Source organism: Pinus tabuliformis, chromosome Q (genome assembly GCF_031772625.1).
Source record: "Pinus tabuliformis cultivar Carrire ecotype Pingquan chromosome Q, CPIR1, whole genome shotgun sequence".
Classification (NCBI taxonomy): domain Eukaryota; kingdom Viridiplantae; phylum Streptophyta; class Pinopsida; order Pinales; family Pinaceae; genus Pinus; species Pinus tabuliformis.
In genome coordinates, this window is record NC_142296.1 from 350,281,701 (window position 1) to 350,290,024 (window position 8,324).

Genomic DNA, 8,324 nt, shown 5'->3' on the forward strand with positions numbered 1-8,324 from the left:
TGTGGCACAGATATAGACATCATGGTGCAAGATCTACAAAATCTAATTGTATATCTGAATTGTTTGAGAAAAATTACCCAATTTCAAAAAAAAAATCAGTTGAATCAGAGTCCGGATGAGGGAGATATTACTGATTTAAAATCAGCTCTTTTTGGCAGAAATTTTGGTGACGGCGGGAGAGTTGCAGCGCGGATTTGAAATTTCATTGCTTGGATCAAAATTTCTATCACATGGGCAGATGCAGAAGGGTTGTTCCATTTCCAAAAATAGGTCATAATAAGGATTCTGAGCAATATTGACTAAACTGTGACAATTTCAAATTTTCGCCAAGTAAGTGATTTTTTTCAAAACTCTCTTCATGGCTTCTAGCAAGGTTCTTTATTTTACAGGAAAAGATAGTGGTCCTACTATTGAAGAATACATAAAACAAAAGAAGTGGGTATGGAAAAACAAATGGAGATGGTGGGTAGTGGAGGATTTTAGAGATGGGGCGGCCACATGGTGGGGATTACTTAACCAAACAAAGTGTTACAACCTGCCTGATGAAGCATTTGAAAAATTCCTTTTAGACAGATGGTCTCATGCTAGAAAACAAGATAAGGAGAAACATATGGGGTTATTTCCTACGGTATATCTTTATTTCAGGTTCATGGATTGATTCAAAAGGAGAAAATCGTTGTGTCTATAAATCCTAGTTGCAAGCAAAATCTTATAAGTGTTAATTTGGCAAAAAGATTGCAAGTTCTAGCACAACACATTGAAACTGCACAGATTGATAATGAGGATGTTCAAGTGTATAAAGATTTGAAGATTTCTATGGATAAGTATGTGTTGCATGGTGATTTTTATGCTTCAGAGATAGATAATATGGATGTTGTTTTGGGATACCCGTGGATGGAATCAGTGGGTACTATAAATATTAATGTGCAGAAGAAATTCCTGAAGCTCTGGTATAAAAAGAAGAAAATTACATTACAGGATATTTCCATCAATAAACAGGTAGAGTCCATGGACGTTGACGCAGAAGATGTTCCAGGGAACAACATATCAGATGATGAGCAGTTGATGGTCGACAATCAAACACAAACAGAGGCTGAAGCCGAAAAGGTAACAGGTGCTGACACATCTAATGAGGGTTTAGTGGTTGAAGTCATATTGGAAAAGAAGACACCACAACAGGCACCACAGTAGGGTGAATTAAAGAAAAAGACATCGTGGGTTAAAACTTCAACATATCATCACCCCGCAAGACAACCATCAAGATGGAAACCAAGTAGTCACAAGGACAACAACCCCCGTATGACGGATAGCGAGGAGAGAAGATCCACCTACTACACATCAACACAGAAGAGCTGCCATGGTCAACTTCCATCTCAAGTGAGCGAGGCATCAGCGAGATCGAGGGTTCACCTTTCTCTTGGATGGCTAGATGCACGTGCATGGTATCAGTGGACTACTCTTTTGAGTAGATCTTATTATTTGTGTTCTTCCCATGTTTCGGGGACGAAACATGCTTAGGGGGGTGGAATGTTATATACCTAGGGGGGATAATATGGGGTACCAAGGGAGGTACCCAAGGTAATAATGTAATAATGGGATGGGCCATAGTAATAAATAAGATGGTTAACCCATATCATGTAAGGGACCACAAGTAGTTAATAATAATGTAATGGGCCCATGGTATTAGTTTGATGGTATGAGGGAACCATAGTAATGATCCATGGTATTGTATGTATGAGGCCTATATAGAGGCTAGAGACTCCACATGGAGATATAGTGAAGGATTATTGTATGAACAGGCGTATGGCTTGTGGAGTGTTCTCCTTCCTTAAGGAGTGAATGTATGGTGTTGCCCTACCTTAAGAGTTTGATATCAATAAAGAATCATTTCATATTATTTCTGGATTTTTTTGCATTGTTTTATATTTTCATATCAGATCTATAGTATTTCTGGGTTAGAGCTACAACAAGTGGTATCAGAGCTATAACAAGTGGTATCAGAGCTACAACAGGTAGTCATGTAACTATAGTATGACAAGACATAATGATAATTGACCTAGAGTTTGTAAGAAAAGAGCATCAACTTGTTCAAGGTACACATTACTTTGAAATGCTTGATTAGCTTCCCAAGTACCCGGTTTATTAGCTCATTATACTTTCAACACATTTGAACGGTTCGTGTAATTATAATGGTATTTGCACTTACAAACGCATTGTTGCAATTAAAATTAGATGGTAAAGAGTCATGATATTGATAACCCAAAAAATGACACGCACTGTCTAATTTCTAAGCTGTGTATGTCCCTTCTGCAAAACAGAACAATCGTTAATGTTACGATACTTTTGCTAGAATATCATACAAGAATCTAGATTTGTTAGATTATATACAAACTTATTTAGTTCAATAAAAACAACTCTAAAATCGAGACCATGGTAAAAGCTCAAGGTCTTGAAAATATTGGAGGCTTAGATCCCTAGACTACTGGAGTGCACCAAACATATGTTGTTATAACTCTTAACCAATAAATGGCATCCCACATAGATCATTACAGTATGCCACTTTCACAAGTATTGTACAAGGTAAGAGAGAACATCAAACCTTCTGCTTCCCTAACTCCACAACTAATTTTGCCAGAAAATTTTTAGTTTCTATTTGAGTATCTAGCAAAAAGGAAAATTTTAGTCTATGTGCATAACAAAATGACTATGCCAACACTTTAAATTTGATATAGAACTCTGAGGAAGCAATCAAAACCTTTTGATTAGTTTCTTCTCCTAAAATCATATGAACTTTTGAATCATATCATGTAATATCAACTACATATAACAACTGAACTGTCGGTGTTGTTGCTGCTGAACTACACCCCCTCCTCCTCCTGCTCCTCTAACCGTAACGAAAACCATGGGAAACCAAATCAGGCTAACATACAACTCCTTATGGAAACAACGGTGCAGAACAACCTTCTAATCTAGTCCATTTTGGAGAAGTTTCAATTAATAGAATGGAGTTGGCTATGCAAATCTCTAAGATGATTGAAATTTTTAGGGATGATGTAGATGCATTGAGATCAGATACAAAATGGACATGCTAACTCTCCTTGCTTATGTAGGGAGGGTGAACCTAGTATGTGGTCACTATCTTTTGGGTTCATAATGTATCATTCTTGATTTGCATTTTTCTTGTGCAGTAGTGAAATATCAAATGTATTATTCCCAAAAAAAGTGATACAAGGTTGAAAAGTGTGGCCATACCTAATTGGATTCTCCTTAAGATTTACCTTCTCTGAATGGATGGCATGCTTTCTAGTTTTAACAACATTGCATACTTTATGTTGTGTGTGATGAGTCATCATGGCCTATATGACCGAGGAGAGAAGCCTATTTCAAAATTATGCTAACAAGAACAATCTGTATAAAAGGAAATATTACTGTGTCTAATCTGAAAGATAGTGTGACATACAATGAATGGAACTGCCCCACACCTGTCGTCATGGCCTATATGCACCAGGAGAGAAGCCTATTTCGAAATTATGCTAACAAGAACAATCTATATAAAAGGAATCTAGAAAAGTTAAGACAATTTTCTAAAAAAATAAGAACTAATTCATAAGATAAAACTCTAGTGAACCAAATTTCTCCAAATTTACATATTCTTCATTATTTTCAACACTAACAATGGTTTCTTTCCATGGAAGAAAAACTTTTAGCTATCGAATTTTTCATTTTGAGTTTGAGATTGGTGAATGGGTCCACAACAGAGCTGATAGAAAAATTTAAACAGGTAATTTCGCATGATGGAAAATTTTCCACAATCCTCTCGAAAAAAATCGTTACCTAATACATATAGTGGCTTCGACGTCAGCCACTCTCTATTGTATCAGCAATTTGTGCAGACAAGCTAATGTTGGATATCATTTGGTATATGTCTAGAATGATATAAATCATTGCTGGAATTCAGTCAATATCTGGTGTTCTGAAAAAACTACATTTATAATAATCTTCTAAGACGTAACAGAGATATATACTGGTTTGGAATACAGTTTTGCGGCATCTCCTTAGGTCAACATTGTTGGGCAGTGGGTAAAGAACGAGTTATACAAACATAGCTGGTTCATCAACAATGGATGAAATGGAATAAGAAAATTCAGTGACACAGAAGTTCTTGGTTGGCTCACGATCAAAGAAGGATATGGGTTACAAAAATTTGATGCCATAAAATTTCCTTTTCACTTTGACAATGGCAGAAATCTCCTTTCCATTTATGTGCAAATTCGTGTTACCGGATATATATATATATATATATATATATATATATATATATATATATATATATATTAAAAAACATTATTGCATCAAAATGCCTTCAAATCTAGAGTACAATGATGTTCTTATTATTTAAGTGATTTGGGTTTCTTCCGGGGAAATTATATGAGTAGAAAGTAAAAAAACTACACATTTTGGTTAATAAGTACAAAACCATATATGCCAGTAGATTTGTAGACTATTAAGAGTTAAAGGAAATTTTCACTCAAATGGGGAGAGAATATCAAAGTCACATTGAAGATGACCTTCTACATCTGCTAGAATGGGTAGGCACAGAAGTATCAAAGTCATAATCTCTACATGGGTCAGCCTTGTATCCATCCTATCCAAGAAAATATGTTGATTCCTCGACATTCTTTTAATATTCTCCAACTAAGCAAAAACATTGTATCTCTCCACTTGTTTATCATTCATCATCATACCAAGCTGGGTCTTTATCTTCTAGTGTAATGAAATTGAGTTGGGGTCTTTGTCTTCGAGTGTAGTGAAATTGAGTTGAGGTGTTTGTTTCTCCATCCACTAATATGGCTATGATCGGGAGCCAAACAAGAAATCTCCTCCATTATCTTAGAGTCAGAATAAGATTGCCTCTCATCATCCACCATGGTTTCCAAATTTCTAATTTCTCAAGGGACAACAATGGAATAAGTTTCGACTGCTAGGACTTGCCTTGACCCTGTGAGTTGCTTCTGCTGCCACCCCTCCTACTGGATCTCAAATTACATATTATAGATCTGATAAAACAGAACATGTACATACAACAAGAAACAAAATAGGCTCTAGCTTCAACATCATGTAGACCTGTTAGGAAATAATCCAGTTCAGAATAGAATATAAAGGTTTACAAGGAATGGCTACAAGAATTTCCGGATATTCACAACAGTCATGCGTCCTAGAGGTTCCTTGCAAAGAGGGAATCGTCAAAGGAAATCAATAAAATACAATAAGCATCCTTTCATATATCTATCTCAGAAACTTAACCACGAGACTGGCCACCAAAAAAAGACCCTCTGAGCAAATTGGAAGCCGTTGTGCCCAATTTTGTCTTGATTAAGTGATCTCTGCTTCCGCATAGCACATGAGTTGATTCTCTAATGACGCTATCATCCCCAAGCTGAAGAGACCTGCTCTGATCATCCACTCCTGCTGTCTGTGAACCACCATCAATAGCAACGATTAGAGAGGCTCTTTTTTTCTGAACTTGACAGACACTTTTGGATGTTACTGCTTTACACCTTTAATTTTATAAGGCTAGGGCAGCCGCTGGCAACCGTCACAAGACCTTCATCAGATATTGGGCAATTTTTCATGTATGACAGAATTCATCTTTGCAGGCATTGAAATACCAGAGGCCAAGAAAAAAGAGAGCATGAGATAGTATAGAAATTAGATAAATTAAGCATAGCCAAAAAAATTCTACATGTACAGAGACAAGTGGAGAATGTAACTGAAACAATTCAAAAATGTAATTAAGATTGTTAAAAATCACCAACCCAATGGAAATAGACCTAAACGCTGTAGCCAAAACTTTGAATACTGGCTGACCGATTATACAAGGAAGAATCTTCAAAGATAGGAATTTCCTGCTTACTGAAAGATGGTGAAATGCACTAAGATGCATGGATCTATTTTGGAATTTAATGTTGTTTCGGGCATTGCAAGGAAACCCTAAGATACATGACTAAGTTTCATAAACAAACAATAGTGTTATGGAAATACAATATGAGGTATTGGATTTCAAATTACATATTATAGATCTGATCAAACAGAAACATGTACCTACAACAAGAAACAAAATAGGCTCTAACTTCAACATCATGGCTCTAACTTCAACATCATGTAGACCTGTTAGGAAATAACCCAGTTCGGAATGGAATAGAATAGAAAGGTTTACAAAGAATGGCTACAAGAATTTTTGGATATTCACAACAGCCATGCGTCGTAGAGGTTCCTTGCAAAGAGGGAATCGTTAAAGGAAATCAATAAAATACAATAAGCATCCTTTCATATATCTATCTCAGAAACTTAACCATGACACTGGCCACCAGAAAAAGACCCTTTGAGCAAATTGGAAGCTGTTGTGCCCAATTTTGTCTTGATTAAGTGACCTTTGTTTCCGCATAGAACATGAGTTGATTCTCTAATGACTCTGTCATCCCCCAGCTGAAGAGACCTGCTCTGATCATCCTCTCTTGCTGTCTGTGAACCACCATCAACAACAACGATTAGAGAGGCTCTTTTTTTTTGAACCTGACAGACACTTTTGGATGTTATTGCTTTACACCTTTAATTTTATAAGGCTAGGGCAGCCGCTGGCAATCGTCACAAGACCTTCATCAGATATTGGGCAATTTTTAATGCATAGCTTCTTCAATGCTATGAACTTACCTGAAATACAAGACATCTCCTTGTCCCCAACACTATCACTGTTGCAGAGTGCCATTCTTTCCAGCATAGGGCAATTGGAAGCCAAGGCACTCAAACTCTCAACCGAAATAGCAATGCCCATCAAGACAAGTTCTTGCATCTGAAGACATTGCCAAGTTCTTGCATCTGAAGACATTTGTTTGCAATGGACAGTAACTCTTCCTCGCCAATTCTTTTGGACTTGCCACTTGCCACTATCAAGGTGCACCTCTCTCAGTTTCCTACATCCATTTGCAACTGCATAAATACCTCGATCAGGACAATCAGACACCCTGCCAATATAAAATACTTCCAACTTTGAGCACTTTGAAACAACCATCAAACCTCTATCACCTAAATGCATGTTTTCAATTTGCAATTCCGTTAGCTATTGCAAGTTTCTAGTGTAGATGCATGTTTTCAATTTGCAATTCCATCAGCTGTTGCAAGTTTCTAGTGCTGATTTCCAACAACTGATCCCAAGACCCTGAATTCCATGATAAAATGAGCGTCCTTAGACACTTGGATCCCAATAATAGTGGGGCAAATAGCTGCCCGTTATAAAGATCTTTAAGGCACAATCGTTGTAGCTTACCTTGCCCTGGCCCTATTCTTTCCGTTTGAACATCTAATCTTCTAAGTCTTTTAGCTGTAAGATCTTCCAGTTCATTGTAATTCTTAAGTATTGAATTCAAACCCTTCGCTCCAAATCCACATGACCCGCATGAAAATTTCTTAATAGGACCACATACAAGTGAGAAGGACTCTAGACCCTCATCAGTAATCTCGATGCATCCCTTCAGTTTGATCTTATTGAGATGAGTGAAACTCTTTCCAATTAAAGAAAGTGCCTTGTTGCCAATACTGGGAAATTTTCTGGAGCATTTCAGAGCCAGAACAGTCACATGTTCAAATCTAGTGATCAGGGCTGGAAGCAAGGAGGAAAGCTCAGTTCGAGCAAGGAGAACTAGGCGTTGCCTGCTTTTTGATTCAATGCGGTGCCATCTAATGTAGACTAGGGAAAAAGCATTTCGATCTTCATTTGTGAGCTTCTGGAAAATCGAGGCCAAGCATTCATCCGGTAAATATACAATGAGATCCCGCTCTGGATACACACCAAACTGTTCGACCTTGTTCTTCTCCAGAAAAAGGCCCATTGGTGGAGGAGCTAAAGAAGAGCTGGATTGACCCATCAGACCTAAGAACTCAATCAGAAAATATTCAATTAGCTTAAGATAAGTTTATGGGTTAAAAAACAGAAGGAAACAAACAAATTTGATCTGAAATTGCGCTTGACAAATTCTTAACCACCTAACAAAGGGAAAGCTGGATATTTTCGGCAAAAACCTAAATTCGAAGACTTGAGGTAACAGTTCCTAACAGTAAAACCAAGAATTTCATGTAAATCCCCAAAACCCTAACTTGGAAAGCACACTAATTGACAAAAGCCACTGACACAATGGAACCACCAAACAAATCGCTACATCATAAAACCAAATCAATGTGTTAAAAACAAAATTCATATCAATATTTACCTCAGCTGCTAGGTATTCAAGCACAGCTACAAGAAAAATGGGGGCTCCAATCCCAACCCT

General features: G+C 37.2%; 1 pseudogene; it reads right to left on the bottom strand.

The window, feature by feature from the left end:
• Positions 1–5,299: 5,299 nt before the first annotated feature.
• On the bottom strand, positions 5,300–7,922 carry LOC149219617 (putative F-box/LRR-repeat protein 8 pseudogene; annotated as a pseudogene).
• Between the last annotated feature and the right edge of the window lie 402 nt (positions 7,923–8,324).